The sequence below is a fragment of the Sorex araneus genome, chromosome 3 (assembly GCF_027595985.1).
Source record: "Sorex araneus isolate mSorAra2 chromosome 3, mSorAra2.pri, whole genome shotgun sequence".
NCBI lineage: Eukaryota > Metazoa > Chordata > Mammalia > Eulipotyphla > Soricidae > Sorex > Sorex araneus.
The window spans coordinates 235,246,279-235,262,410 of NC_073304.1; positions in this window are offsets into that span (position 1 = coordinate 235,246,279).

Here is a 16,132-nt window from a genome sequence, read left to right on the forward strand (position 1 = left end):
CTACCAGCTTGGCTCAGCAGTCAAAAATTTAACTCTGGATAATTCGACCAGTTATAAACTGGATTTTCTGGGCAAGCGGCCACATTCTAGGCCGCATGAAATCTTCCGACTCTACAACACTGACAATTCAGCAGGAACTTACAGATAGGATGGGAGGGCATGAGAACCCAACCAACATTGATTAGCAAAAGCATTAACACCAGATCTTAACTTGTAAAAACACTTTAGTACAACCTCAGACTACAACTTAATATCTTGATGAGATATAAAAAAAGACACTAATTTTCTTCCAAGGGAATTTTTTTAGCATTCTCTTAGACATTAATGTGTAATAAGTGATATAAAATAAATTTTGTGGAAAAAGGCTATGGGTTGGTTTGGAAAATGAAGACAATGGTGGGGGGAAGGTTCCAGTGGTGGGGGGATTGAGGTTGGAATATTGAATGCTTGAAACAAATCTTCATGAGCAACTCTGTAAACCACAGCCTTGAAGTAAAGTGTGTGTGGGGGGTGAGGGGGCATCTGAAGCTCAGTGTTGAGGTGACAGACTCTGGTGGTGGCTTTGGTTTTTGGAAAACTCCCAATCGTAATACTATTTCATCATTTGCTCTTTATTAGGAGAATCAACAATATTTCTTATTTTATTCATTAAGTTATTAACTCTGATCTTTGCATTTCATTTTTTTGTATTGGTATGTCTTGATAGTATATTTTTATCTAGTCAAATGCCATGAAACTATTGAGCTAAATATCAAGAAGAACAATGCATCTGAAAATCATTCACATGAAATGAAAATAGCCTAACGTTTTAATTTGAGGACTCTTAAAAACCTGCTATTATTTGATAATATAAATATAGACATATAAAAGTATAAAGAATTGCATATTTTTAAATAAAAGCACCAAGGTTTGGGAAGTTAGCTTAGTGATAGAGTAGTTGCTTTGAATGTATGAGGTCCTGGGATTATAATTTGGTTCATAGCAATAAATGAATGAGAAAAGTAAGGAAGGAGAGAAAAAAGAATGGAAGGAAGTAAGGAAGGAAGGAAGGAAAGAAGGAAGGAAGCAAGGAAGGAGGCAAGGAAGGAGGGAATTACAATGGAAGGAGGGAAGGAAGGAGGAAGGATTTAGGAAAGCTTGTGTATCCAAACTGGTTTGTAAAAGCCAAAGCTGAATTTAAAATTAAATTCTTGTTAAATAATGTTAGCACATGACCTGGCAACCTTACAATACCTGTGTTATAGTGTCTGGAGCAATAGTACAGCAGGTAGGGTGTTTGTCCTGCACACTGCCAAGCCTTGATTGATCCCTGGCACCCCATATGTTTCCAGCAGCACCAGAAGTGAATCCTGAGCAAAGACCAGGAGTAAGCCCTGAGCAGTGCTGGGTGCTTTGCAAAAGATATCTCAGTTTTTAAAACTAGGAATAAACAAGTTCTCTTTTGTTTTTTGCTTTTTGCTTTTTGTTTTTTTCTTCTCTGGCCACATATGGTTGTGCTCAAAGTTTACTCTTTTTTAAAATTTATTTATTTATTTATTTATTTATTCTTGGTTTTGTGGATCATTCCCAGTGGTTCTCAGGATTTACTTCTGGCTCCGCACTCAGGAATCACTCCTGGCAGTGCTGGAGGACCATATGGGATGCTGGGAATCAAACCCAAGAGGGATGCATACAAGGCCAGCATGCTCCCCGCTCTACATCACTCTGGTCCCAGGAGATATTCTTAAAGAAATAAAAGAAATGAATCTAAGTGAGACAGAAATTAATAGTTTAGATTATAAAAGAGAGTACTACCAACTGAATCTCAAAACACCTTGAATCCAGGAAAAAGAAAGATATATTTGATTTAAATAAAATCAGTAAAAGTAGTAAAAATGTAGAATTACAATAGATCAGAAGTTTTTATTATAAATAATATTCAAGTTATGTTTTAAAAATTTCATGCTAATATGCCTCTACAAAGGTCTAGAGAGATGTTACAGCAGGTAAGTTTCTCAGCTTGAACACTCTTGGCTCTGTTCACTCTCCGCACACCTGTGATTCCCTGAGCCCTACCAGGAGGGATCCCTGAGCACAGAGTCAGGAGTAAGCCCTGAGTGCAGTGGAGTGTGGTCCCAAAATAACCTCCACAGATAGCAATAACAATACACATTAAAATAGATAACACTGTGGGAGGCAGTAGCAGTCCAATAGACCCAGGATCAACAGCAACTAAAACACTTCATACTAATATTCAGGAGTTACACCTGAATGGGGACCATATGGGATGCTGGGAATCGAACCCAGGTTGGCCGCGTGCAAGGCAAACACCCTACCTGCTGTGCTATCACTCCAGCCCTGTAATTTAATTTTTTATTAAATTTTTTTTACTATCCCACCATGATTTACCAAGTAGTTCCTAAAGCATTTGTTTCAGCATTCAATGTTCCAACACCAACCCCCCACCAGTGTGACCTGCCCTCCACCAGTGTCCCCCCGTTTCCCACCCACCACCCCAGCCTGCCTCTTGTGGCATGAATAAATTTACTTTATATAATTTATTATAACACAAAGGCAAAAGGAATGAGCAAACCTTAGATGGACAGGAGTGACTGTGGCAATTTTCCCCTCACACTGGGGTTAGTAAAGTCGCCATCCGAGGCTCTGACTGAGCCTCTAGTTTCTGAGCAGGCCCCTGAGCTGGGGGCTTCTGGGTAACTTTCCCATCAGCCTCTGTGGGACCCTGCAGGCCGATAGCGCTGTGGGATTCTGAGGTACAGAAGCTTCAGCTCTGGACTATATGATTTCTGGTCAGCTTAATGAGGTCAGCTCTGGAGCTGGGTGGGAGTGGTTTGGGTTTAGAAGGACTGCTGGGAATCTTCATGCCCCCATCCTGAGAAGCCCCCCAAATTCTCAGCTCGGACCAGTCACGTTCTTTCAAAGACTTGGCGCTGGGCCAGTTCTCTGCCCATGACGTGACCTGAAGATTGACATCTCCGCTACTGTTGTCTTTTCTGGTTCAGTTTCCAGTGGACAAACCTACACAGTGCCCAGCTTCCAGCCACTCCCGCATGTTGGAATGACGTGGACCCGCAGGGCCCACATCCTATAAGGGACAGAGGCTGTGTGAAAGGGCCTGTCTCTGTGGGGTCTTCACAGCCCAGGTGGTGTCCCCAGCAATGCCCCCCAGCCGACAAGGGTCTCAGGACGCACTGTCTGAAGATCATTCTGGAAAGGAAAGATTTCCAAGGTCCTGAATCTTCAGACAAGTCAGAGAGAGAAAGGACTTCGAAGAGATGCTTCTGCACCTGTAACACCTGCACTGACAGGGGGTCGGGTCGGCATCAAGATGGACAGAGGGAGCCAGGACAACCCGAATGACACACACAGAGGATTCCCCTGGGGGGCAAAGCAGTTCCCAGGAAACCACCGCCCTGGGGGAGGCGGATTCCACAGCACACGGTTAAGTGGGCACCGAGCCATGGGGGGTTTCAAATGTCTGTGCAGATGGTTTATCACCACCTCAGGAAAGACCACCTTGACCACTGGGAAGAGCCACCAACCCCAGGGAGGTGTGGCTGCAGCCACTGGGGCTCCTGTAACTGGAACAAAAGCATCATCTGTCACTCACCACCCATCACCCTCCATCCTTCATCCTTCAGAGACAGGGGCCCAGGCCCCGCCAGCCCAGTCCCGCGGGGCTGCTAAGGGACAGGCTGAAGCGTCCGTGTGCAGCAGGTCTGGGCTGCCAGGCAGGGGCCGTCACTACTCAGGGTCACGGTGTTGAATCTCTGAGGCCCCTATATGGTCCTCATGGTTCCTGGGAAGACAGAGGGGGGGGAGGTCCTGGGGAGGGGAGTGTCCCTGGGTGGAGAGGTTAGGGGCGAGTCCCTGTGCCCGTGGTGGCGCTGGAGCACTAGGAGGTGACAGGCTCGTGCGTTTGTCTCCAGGCTCAGCTGCTCTCAGGGGACCAAAACAAGTGATAGGACACGTTGGAGGCTCCTTGGCCGTGACCTGTCAGTATGACGCCGGGTATGAGAGGTACCGGAAGTGGTGGTGTCGAGGGGCAGCCCAGAGTGGCTGTTCGAACCTGGTAAAAACCTCTGGAACAGAGCAGGTGGTGAGGAAGGACCGGGTGACCATCAGGGATGACCAGAGTCAGCGCAGGTTCACCGTGACCATGGAGAGGCTGAAGCACGATGACGCGGGGACATACTGGTGTGGGTTTGAGACAGCAGGACCATATCTGGTGTTCCCGGTCACTGTGATCGTCAACCCAGGTAGGTGACCATGTCAGTGTCACGAGTCCCCCGGGCCCTGCTCTGGCTTCTCCCCAGTCCCTCTCCTGTCCTCTTCAGTCACTTTGAGGGGATTTTCCTGGGGCTGAGTCCTGGCCTCATGCCCATGTGGGCACTGGGGTGGGGCTCCTCTGCGATGCTCGGGGCTCCCCCCAGCCTGGGTGTTCCCACCCTCTCTGGGCTCAGCGCTCTCCGCCCAGCTCGGGGCTGGCTGGGCAGTGGGAGCCGCCTGTGACCTGGTCTCTCTCTGTCCAACTCCAACCCCAGCCCCAACGACCACCATGTCAGTGTCACAAGTCCCCTAGGCCTTGCTCTGGCTTCTCCGAGGGTCCCTCTCCTGTCTTTGCTGCTCACTTTGATGAGATTGTCCTGGGGCTGAGTCCTGGCCTCACGCCCATGTGGGCACTTTGGTGGGAGAGGGGCTTCTCTGCGATGCTCGGGGGCTCCCTTCTTCCCAGGTTCCCCCGCCATCTCTGGGCTCAGTGCTCTCTGCACAGCTTGGGGATGGACGGGCAGTGGGAGCCGCCTGTGACCTGGTCTCTCTGTCCAATTCCAACCCCAGCCCCGAAGACCACCACCCTGTCCACCATGACCACCACAAACACCAACTCACCCGCAATGGTGGCGACCACAGAAGAGACCACAGACGGCCCTGAGGGTGACCAGGGCCCTCTCCAACACCACGTGAGCTGGCCGCATACTCTGCTCTCTGCCACGTCCCTCTGGGCCCACTGATCCTTGGGGACTCCCAGGACTTATCTCTCGACCTTCAGACTCCTCTAGGGTCCCAGCTGGTGTCCCCCTTCCTCCTTAGTCCCAGCGACCCAAATCTGAAACCAAGGCACTCTTTCTGCCCCACGAGAGACCGCGTCTCCAGCCCGACTTGGCTCTGCGTCTGCGTCATCCCTCCCCCAACCCCCAGTCTCCATTCTTGCCCCATGTCCGTGTTCTCCCCAAGGACCATCCCTGGATCAGGGTCTGAAGCCCAGGACCCTCCACCTAGACCTGTTGGCAGCACTGAATCCCCAGGTCCCACAGTAGGTGCCGATAGTCTGAGCTGCTGGGGGAGCACACTTCTCTCAAGGGTGGGAGCACTACAAGAGGAGCCTATCGCGTGCTGTCTGAGATACCATGGACACCCACCATGCTGGTCTTTGCTCCTCTCCCCTACCTTCCAGTCCTATCTTCTCCTGCCCTCCCTCCTCCTCTTCCTCTCCCCTTCTCTTTTTCTTTCCTCACTTCTCCTCTCCTTTTAATTCCTCTCCCCTATCCTCCTACTCTCCTCTCCCTTCTCCTCCTCTTCGCTCCTCTGCCCTCCTTCCCCTCCTCTTTTCTTTCCCCTCCCATCATCTCCTTGGATATTGGGGCATCCTATTTGTTCTGCTGGTGGCCTAGCAGCTGTGGGGCACTCACAATCCCCGAGCTCCTGTCCTTGCCATCCCTGCTGACCCCCACTCTTCAGAACAGGCACTGACTCCAGGCTTGGTGCTCCCAGCCCCTGCCACTCTGAGGATTCTAGAAGCAGAGAGGCCCGGCCCCTCCTGCTCAGGCCCTGGACATGGTCACCCCATGAGGAGACCCTGATTCCCCTCAGAACACTCAGGTCCCCTGCCACATATCCTTGTTCTGAGGTTTCCTCCCCCCAATCACTCAGAAAAGGTGAGCTGAGACCTGCTTCCTCTTCCGGGTCAGCCCTGGAGGCTCCATAAGTATCTTTGGCCATGGAGGAAACATCTGACCAGCTACATGGGTCTTGGGGCTCAGAGGTCATCAGTGCTCACACCGGATGAGTTCATTGGGCTGAGCAGGGCCCGGGTGATTGAGGCCCAGGGGCTGTCCTGGGGGACACTCAGGTGCCCTCACACAGGTCTTGGGGCCCAGGGTATGGGAGAGGGGCCTGGAAGGTACCTCATATTTTGTCACTGTCCCCCCTCAGGTCCTTGCTCAGCAGCATCCACCTCCTGTTCCCGGTCTTCCTGAAGGTGCCCCTGCTGCTGTTCCTGATGGGGGCCGTCGTCTGGGCAAGCTGGTCTCAGAGGGGCCCTAGGAAATGGACAGAGAATCCCTAACACAGAGCATTGAGAGGCCGCAAAAATCAGGAAGCCAGGCAGAGCCTGGGTCCCCACCCTGCAGGACCTGGTTCTCACCCAAAGAAACAATGATTGCCCACAGCTGACAGGAACTGAGCATTTCCAGGTTCTTCTTGAGGGCAGACACAGTGGTCAGAGATGGGGTGAAGTAACAGGAGGCTCCCACACAGAACGCATAGAAGAGAACGTCTGGCGTCTTCACCCAGAACAAGTCCGTAGCCTCCTGAGGAAACAGCACCTGGGAAAAGCAGCCTCTGTGGAAAGGGGTCTCAAGGTGACCCCACCCAGCCTGTCCCTCAGCTACGCCCAACTGAACTGTGCCTTCTCATCTGTCTGTGAACTGGCTCCCGATGGCCTTCCAGAATGCGAAGAGAATGTCCCCTCTTCCCATGAGCAACAGGGCTGGACAGTAAATGCAGGATATGCGGGCAGATGAGTCCAGCCCTTGTCCAGGTTCCGGCGGTCTCACAGCCTTCATTTAGACCTGAAGAGACTCTTTCCCTGGTGTTTAGTTTTGGTTTTGGTTTTGTGGCCACACCCGGCAGTATTCGGGGCTTCCTCTGGCTCTGCGCTCAGGGGTCACTCCTGGAAGGCTCGGGGGATCCCTTGGGTGCTAGGAATTGAACCCAGGTCAGCCACATTCAAACAAGTGCCTTAAGCCTGTTCTGTCTCTCTAGCCCCGAAACCTCCTTTCCCCAAGACCCACTGAGGGACATGTTAGGTGCCAGCCCCAAACTATTTGCCTCTTTTCAGATCTAGGAGGTCACTAGTCATGACAAGCTTCCGTTAGAGCCTATTTCCATGTCCCCAAGGAGAGTTTCCACAGACAGGACCCATTGGGTATCCGCGCTCCCTCGTCCGCTGGACCTTCTGTGAAGAGTAGCTGTGTCTGTTCTCCGAACCTTTTCCTGCCCAGCCCGGGACCTGGAATGACCATCCTGCCATCCTGGGAGAGCTCTCTGTTCGGGGGCTGACACGGGTTGCTGGGGTTTCTGGGGAGCAAGAGGACTGGGAAGGGTCCCTGCATCTGCTCCTTGGGGGGGCCGCTGTGAGCTTCCCTGAGTCTCGTTAGTGAACACACTCAGACAACTGTGGCACACAGTGCTCTCTGCCTGACTGTGGGTTGGGTTTGGGTCCACACCCAGCAGTGCTTGCAGACTCCTTCAGTCAGTGCTCATCTTGGAGGTCAGGCTCAGGACTCAATCCTGGACTTATTCATGGATCATGTGAGCCAGGGTTGACCCTGGGGTTCCCACACTGAGAGCGTGTGTCCCGCCCATTGGACCACAAGCCAGTTTCCTATTTTGGCTTCTTAACAAATGTAAATCATGGGGGCCTGATGATAGTACAGCAGGGAGGGCCATTGCCTTGCGTCCAATCTGGGTTTGATCCCCGGCATCCCATAGGGTCCACTGACCACCACCAGGAATGATTCCTCCGTGCAGATCCAGGAGTAACCCCTGAGCATCGCTGGGTGTGATCCCAAAATCCAAAAAAAGAAACAAAAGGTAAATCATGAAGATTCCGGAGTATTTGTCTCAGGGCACTATGGAGGAGTAGCAGATGAAGACCCCAAACCCTCATTGATACTATCTCAGACACACACAAACACAACACCCTTCACACCAGAGACACACACATACCTTACAACAAAGACATACATACACACACCTCACACCACAAACATGTGCACACATACCTCATAGTGCACACACAGTCACACCACAGAGACCTTTCTGTTACTATCTCAGACACACACAGCTCAGACCAGAGACACAGACACCCTTGTACCACACACACATATATGCCTCAGGCCACAGACACTCACAATTCAGACTATGTTGCAAACACAGACACACCTTATAGCAGACTCATACACCTCACACCAAAGAAACACACTGACACTACACAAACACTTCTCACACACTCACACACACACACACACACACACACACACACACACACCCTTCACACTGCATCTCAGGTGCACAGTCCTCACCACAGACCACGACTTCCTGACACCAAAGACGTCATACAACACACATCTCACACCATAAGAAAAGCACACACTACAGTCACCACACACATAAATGCCTTACGCCACACTCGAACCTGAAATCATAGCACAAATATAATTTTGTGTCGTGTGACAATCACACAGACCTCACGGCACAGCAAAGTGAAAACTCCCGAGATCATGCCCAGAAACACAGCTCACACCACAAACACATGAACACCACACACACACACAATGCCTCAGATGCTCTCTACACACACCTTCTCCTTAGTCATGTCCTCGACCTCGCCTCTCTCAGTCCAGATGCCCAATTCTCAGCACCTATTTCCCAACCTGTCGTCTGGGGACCAGTTCCTGTGGAGATGCAGATCGGGCTCTCAGCATCTGCCCCACACCCCAGGTTCCCGGGGCTGGATGTGCCTTCCTGAGTGGGGGACCCCCCACACAAATGTCAACAGTGTGAGTCCTCAGGGAGGAGCGACAGATGGGCCAGAGTCGCTGACCCGGGTTCTTTGCACCTTTCAGGAGCGAGACCTGGGGAAAGCGAGGCAGGAAGCTGCGGCGAGACCTGAGGGGGGAGAGGCTGACCTGCACAGTGACTGTGTGAATCCTGGGGTGCCGGCAGCCAGCAAACTCTCCACCCACACAGTGGACAATGTGAGGGAGCGGCTGAGAGGCGCTGGAAGCCCTGGACCGGAAATGCTTCTCCCAGAAGGCTGGGCCTGGGGGCTGCTGGGTGAGGGGCTTCTGGAGGCCAGGGATTAACCTTCCCCTCAGCCTCCTTAGCCTGTAAGCTGGGCCCACAGGAGCCACAGTCCAGGACTCTGGGCCCTCCCCAGGGTTGTGGCCTCCCAGGCCTGCCTGGGAACTCTGGCAACAGGCCAGCATGGAAATGGGGGCCCCACCCCCACCCGTGCATCTATGAGCCTGAGGGTTACACCCGCCCACACACTTCACTCTACCTCTGACAGGCTAGAGGTGTGAGGAGAGCTTCACTCAGGGCTGGGGGGCCTGGGCTGAGACCCTGAGCCACTCTCCCCCCAATACCCTTCTGCTCATGCCTTGGGCCTCAGGGACCATATCTGGGGGCCCAGACTCCAGGCCCCACCCTCTCCCTATTCTCCAGGGACCCTGTCATCCTGAGCCCTCGCCTTCCTCACTGGGACCCTATGGGCACGCCCCGGAGCCTGGGCGTCCCCCTCCCATCTAACCCCATTGGGGCACCGCCTGTCCCCAAGTGGTGCTTCACGGGCCTGTGCTTGCTGGGACCCAGACATGACTGGGGCCCTTGCTCAACCCCCAGCCCTAGGAGGCCCCTGTGGACAGTCCTTGAGGCTCGGGGAGATAGGCCCCTCCCCAGGGCCAAGCTGCAGGGGTGGGATAGTCCGGGGCAGGGGCAGAGACCAGGAGGGTTCTGGGCTGTGTCTGCAGGCTGGGAAATATCCCGCCGTGAGCTGCCTCTCAACTGGGTCCTGGCAAGGGCTGAAGTGGAGCTGGGCCCTAGCCGGCCCCCAGGGGGCATAGCTGAGAGATATGTCCAGAATGTTCTGCTTGCCTCGGTCTCTCAGGCTCCTCCCTTGGACACAGTCCTGAGCAGCCTGCGTGGACATGGCTCTGATATTCAGGAGGTTTCAGTCGTGTCCACCAGGGAGAGCCCCAGGAGACAAGGAAGCAGGAGGAGAGACTGTGCAGGGTGTGAGGGGGATGACTGTCCAAGGTGTGGGTGCCCTGAGGGCTCAGATCCTGCCACCAGCCTGCCCATGACACCTCTTTATCCCGACATCACGGTCTCTCGTTTACCTGCTGAAACACACCTCGAATGAAAGTCCTGGACAGCCCCAGTCCCTCCTCTCTTCCCCATAGCCCGCTGTCCTGGCAGGTGGCCTTCGTCCACCAGTCCAGTTTCCTGCCTGCACACAGCAGAACCCCAGGGTTCGTGTGGCCCGGCTGGTGTCACTTACTATGGAGATGATGCCCCGGTGGCCAAGACGGAGCTTAGGAGGAACTTTCCCTGGTGGAACTGAAACAACAGTGATGTCTTCCCCACACTGCTGTCCCCCACCAGGAAGGATTGGAGGGAGCAGAGAGAGGGTGAGAGGTGTGAAAAAGGGGGCCTGAGGGGCTGGGGAGGGGTTCCAACTGAGCACACAGATCAATTGCACACATGTGGGCACATGCTCCTGCAACACACACCTGAACACATACCTACACACACACCTGCACACAGACACATGCAAACACACACCTGCAAACATACCTGCATGCACACATACCTGCACACACACACCTACACACATGTATGCACATGCACATACCTACACACATGGACACACAGCTGCACACACTAAATGCACATGTACACATACCTGCACACACATATAAACATGTTCACCCTGCGCACATACACCTGCACACAAATGTTTGCAAAAATCACACCTGCACACTCAAAAATTTGCAAACATATACCTACACACACACTTAAACACACCAGCAGACAGACATACACCTGCACACAATTGCACCTGCATCACACAACAGCCTACACAGCAGCGTACACACATGCACCTGCACCCACACAGGCAGACACACACCTGCACTTGCATGCCCTGACACACATTCACCGCTTACACATAATGCACACACCCATTCATGCACATACATCACATAGGTGCAGACACATGTGCGTGCATACACCAAACACTTTGTTTCCTGTCACGGCCATTATACGAGGCAGAAGAGGTGTGGGGGATGGGGGGAAAGCTCCCTTGGACTGAGCTAAACCTGTGAGGTGACCGTGAGCTCCCCCTCTCCGGCTACACCCCAGGACCAGGCTGTTCTCCTGCATCGGCAGTGGGTGCATGTCCTGCATCCTTCACTCACACAAACACACACATGCATGCATGAGCACTAGGCATAGTTACACAACTACACACACTAAATATGGGCTCACAGCCCTGCTCCCAAAACATGCAACACACTACCTTCACATGTGTGCACACTCTCCACACATGCCCACACACAACACATAGAACAGGACTTTATAAGCAAACACCAACACACACACTCAATACACGCAAGCATGCAAACACAGACACACACAGAGCACACTCTCACCACACATGCACGCACACACACACACATTCACACATTCACACTTATTGGCACTCAAACACCCGCACCAGGACTGAGAGTGTATGGCGCTCAGGGGATCCATACAACCCCATCTTTCCCGTTGTGGACCAGAAGCCCCACGGGACCCCTGCCTGGGCAGCATGGTGTCAAGTCAGGAACCCTTGGGACAAGGATTCCTGTGGGCTCACGGGCCCCAGATTCAGGCCCCAGCTCTAGGAGCGTTTCACCGCCACCACTCTTCAGTCATTCTCTGTTCCTGGCTGACCCCAGGGTGATGGGGTGGGATGAAGGATCTAAAGAGCACAGGTGTGGTGAGACCCCTGTCTGCTGGGACAAGAGCAGACCCGCTCTCCCAGCCTCGCCTCTCCCTTCCCCAGGCTCGCACACCAACCCCAAGTGAGAGGCTACTGGCCTTGGGGACAGAACAGGCCTCACGACAGGCTCTGACATGAGTCAAGCGCAGACGCACTGGCCACATCCTGTGGGAGGCCCCGGCCCCTCTGCGGGTCTCTGCAACCCATCACAGACTGAGCTAGTCTTGCTGAGGCCTGAGGGGCTCACACCCCTCGGGGTCTCTGTCCCCCAAAGGGCACAGGCTGTAGGAGGCTCATGCTTGGGACCAAACAGGAGAATATCCCGTTCCTGGCAGCCGACTGTGCCCCACCAGGGCGGGAAGACAGCTTTGGGGCATAGGACGGGACGCTGCCTCTCCAGGAAGGACCCTGACTAGTTTTGGGGGATTCAGTACACAGAGCACGGGCTCACTCTAAAAGATACCCGTTGGGCATATTCCTGGCATGGACACGCCTCCCATGGACAGTGCCCAAACGGGGAGTCCAACCGTGGGACCCCATTCCCTCAGTGAGCATTTGACACCGGATCTCTCACTTCCACTCACGGGCAGGTACCCCGGCTTATGCACTGTGACTGCTGGACCCCAACCATTGGCTCCCATGGGCCAGAGCGATAGTACAGCAGGTGAGATTCTTGCCTTGCACGCGGCTGACCCATAGTCCATCCCTGGTAAACCATGTGTTACCTGAGACCGCCAGGAGTGATCCCTCAGCTCATAGCCAGGAATAAGCCTGAGCACTGGCAGGGTGTCCAAAAGCAAAGAAAATACAAAACCAAAACCAAACATGGGCTCCCCTGGAACCTGGGTGTCAGGCACTCTGTCAGGGCTCACCATGGCAGGATCCCCGGCCCCCAGCAGGGACAACTAAACAGGAGGGTCTGTGAATTCCGCAGCCGCAGGACGAGCCTTGAGTCACAATTTGGGAGCCCTACGGAGCCATTTCTGAAAAGTGCGTCCTGGTCTGGCCTTGCTCTTTCCCCACCCCCACCCCAGCCACCTGCTCTGACACTTCAGGGGCGGGGAGAGGCTGAGGAGGAAGCACGAGCGAGCGAGAGAGAGAGAGAGAGAGAACACGGAAGGAGGGAAGGTGAGGGACTCTGTCTGTACAGGCTATGTCCACACCTTGGACTCTGGTGGGAGGATGCGGTCACTCATGCTCCTGCTTCTTCTCTGCTGCCTCTCAGGTGAGTCGGGCCTGCCCTGGGAGAAGGGCCCTGCCTCGGTCCTGCTGTGCTCACCCCCCTATCTATGGAGAGTCTAGGTCTTGTTGAGGGTGGGACAGTCTTAGTGCAGTGGACCCAGAAAGGGTGAGCTTCGGGGGCTGTGCAGGGATCCACCTGGGGCAGAGCTCCTGGCGCCCAGCAGGTGGCTAGGTGGACAGTGAGCACCCCCGGGTCAGTTCGGAGGGAGCAGAAGATACAGTGCAGAGACCAACGTCCACTCCTCTGCCTCTCTGTATCTGGACGGTGGTGGGGGTCTGGAAGGATGGGGCGGGGTGCAGGAAGGAAAGCAGGGAAAGTGCTAAAAAGTGAGGGAGCTCCCCACTGGGAGCAGGTGGGGCTGGTGGAAGGCCAAGGGCAGGGAACAGCTGAGGTGGCTCTGGTAGCTGTGCTAACATGGCGGCTGAGGTGGCTCGTGGGGTGTGCTGCCGGAAGGAAGTGTGTGTGTGTGTGAGGGGGGGGGTCGCCCATCCAGGTTCAGAGAAGGCCTGAGGTGTCAGCCCCAGGGACCCGTGTGCCTGAGGGTTTGGGTTTGGGACTTTCACCTGGAAGAAGTCTCGGGTTCTAATTTCCCTGAGGCTTAATATTATTTCATCATTTGCTCTTTATTAGGAGAATCAATAATATTTCTTATTTTATCCATTCAGGTCTTATCTCTGTTCTTTGCGTTTCCACTTTTTTGTATTGGTATGTCCTGATGTTATATTTGTATCTAGTCAAATTTCATAGAACTATTGGAGCTAAATATCAAAAAGAACAATGCATCTGAAAATCATTCACATGAAATGAAAATGGTCTACAGTCATTTTAATTTGAGGTCCTTAAAAACCTGCTATCATTTGATAATATAAAATATAGACAATATAAAAGTATAAAGACTTCCTTTTTTAATAAAAACACGAAGGTTTGGTAAGTTAGCTTAGTGATAGAATACTTGCCCTGAAGGTGTGGTCCTGGGGTTACAATTTGTTTCATATAAACAAATGAATGAGAAAAAGAAGGAAGGAAAGAAAAAAATGTGGAAGGAAGAAAGGAATGAATTGAGGAAGGAAGAAAGCAAGGAAGGAAGGAAGGAAGGAAGGAAGGAAGGAAGGAAGGAAGGAAGGAAGGAAGGAATAGAATTAGGTAGGGAAGGAGGAAGTTAAGGAGTGACGGAAGGAAAAAAGAAGGAAATCTTTCATATTCAAACTAGTTTTAAGAGCCAAAGCTGAATTTAAAAATAAATTCTTGCTAAAAAAGTTAGCACATAACCTGGAAACCTTACAATAACTATGTTATAGGGTCTGAAGCAATAGTACAGGTGGGTGTTTGTCCTGCACACTGCTAACCCTTGATTGATCCCTGGCACCTCATATGTTCCCAGCACCACCAGAAGTGAACCCTGAGCACAGACCAGTCATAAGCCCTGAGCAGTGCTGGGTGATTTGCAAAAGACACCTCAGTTTTTAAAAGTAGGAATAAACAAGTTCTCTCTTTTTTCTTTTTGGGTTTCGGCTTTTTTTTTCCCTCTGTCCACACATGGTTGTGCTCAAAATGTACTCTTTTTAAAAATTTATTTATTTATTTATTCTAGGCTTTGTGGGTCATACCCAGTGATACTCAGGGCTTACTCCAGGATCCACACTCAGGAATCACTCCTGGCAGTGCTGAAGGACCATATGGGATGCCGGGTATCAAACCCAAGTTGGCTGCATATAAGGCCAACATATTCCCCGCTCTACATCACTCTGGTTCCAGGAGATATTCTTAAAGAAATAAAAGAAATCAATCTAAATGAGACAGAAATTAATAGTGTGGATTATAAAAGAGAGTGCTACCAACTGTATCTCAAAACAGCTTGAATCCATGAAGAGGTAAAAAAGAAAGAAATCTTTGATTAAAATAAAATCAGTACAAGTAGTAAAAATGTAGAAATACAATAGATTAAAAGTTTTCATTATAAATAATATACAAGTTATGTTTTAAAAATTTTGTGTTAATAAGTGTCTACAAAGGTCTAAAGAGATTATTACAGCGGGTACGTTGCTCCCCTTGAACACTGTTGGCTCTGTTCGATCTCTGCACCACCTGTGATTTACTGAGCCCTGCCTGAAGGGAAACCTGAGCACAGAGTCAAGAGTAAGCCCTGAGTACAGTTGATCATGGTTCCAAAATAACCTCCCCAAAAAACAATAATAATACTCCATAAAAAAGATAACACTGGGGGAGGCAGTAGCCGTGAAATAGACCCAGGATCAACCGCAACTAAAACACTTCGTACTAATATTCATAGGAAAATATAAATACTGACCTTATCAAGGAATTTGGCCCAGTAAAGAATTGGTATGAGGCCAGTGATGTCACTTGCCTTGACATGAGGTCCGGGGTTCCATGTCAATCGATAGCAAGAAAGACCTTGTCTGAGAGTTCTGGGATAATCCTGAAGGGTTTAAGGAAACAACGACTCCTTCGTTCTCTGGATATCTGCTCTCCCAGCCTATGCAGACGTCTTCTTAGGATGCTGCAAAATGAGCAGCTCTAATGCCCAGCTTGACAAAGACAGAGGAAGGGAATGACGAGGTGACTCACTCAGGAACAGGTCTGGAGTGGGGTCTGACCATTGAGTGCATGTGCTGACAGAGTGGCCCCTCGAATGCCTAGTGACACATTCATTTTTAAAATCTTAAAATAAAATGTAATTTAAATTTTTTTGGTTGTCACACCTGGAAATGCATGGAGGTCACTCCTAGCTCTGCACTCAGGAGTTACTCCTGGCGGTGCTCAGGGGACCATATGGGATGCTGGGAATCAAATCCGGGTCGGCCGCATGCAAGGCAAACGCCCTACCCGCTGTGCTATCGCTCCAGCCCTGTAATTTAAATTTTTATTAAAAAATTTTTACTATACTGTAAGAAACATCTGCCAGGGGGCGACGGGGGGAGAGCCCCGACAGCTCTTCCCGCCGGCCACCCCCGGGTTTTGGGGTGTCATCCCGGGCCGCTCGCCCAGCCGGAGCAGCCCAGGCCATTGGGCAGACGGAAGAGGAAATGAGGGCCAAGCCG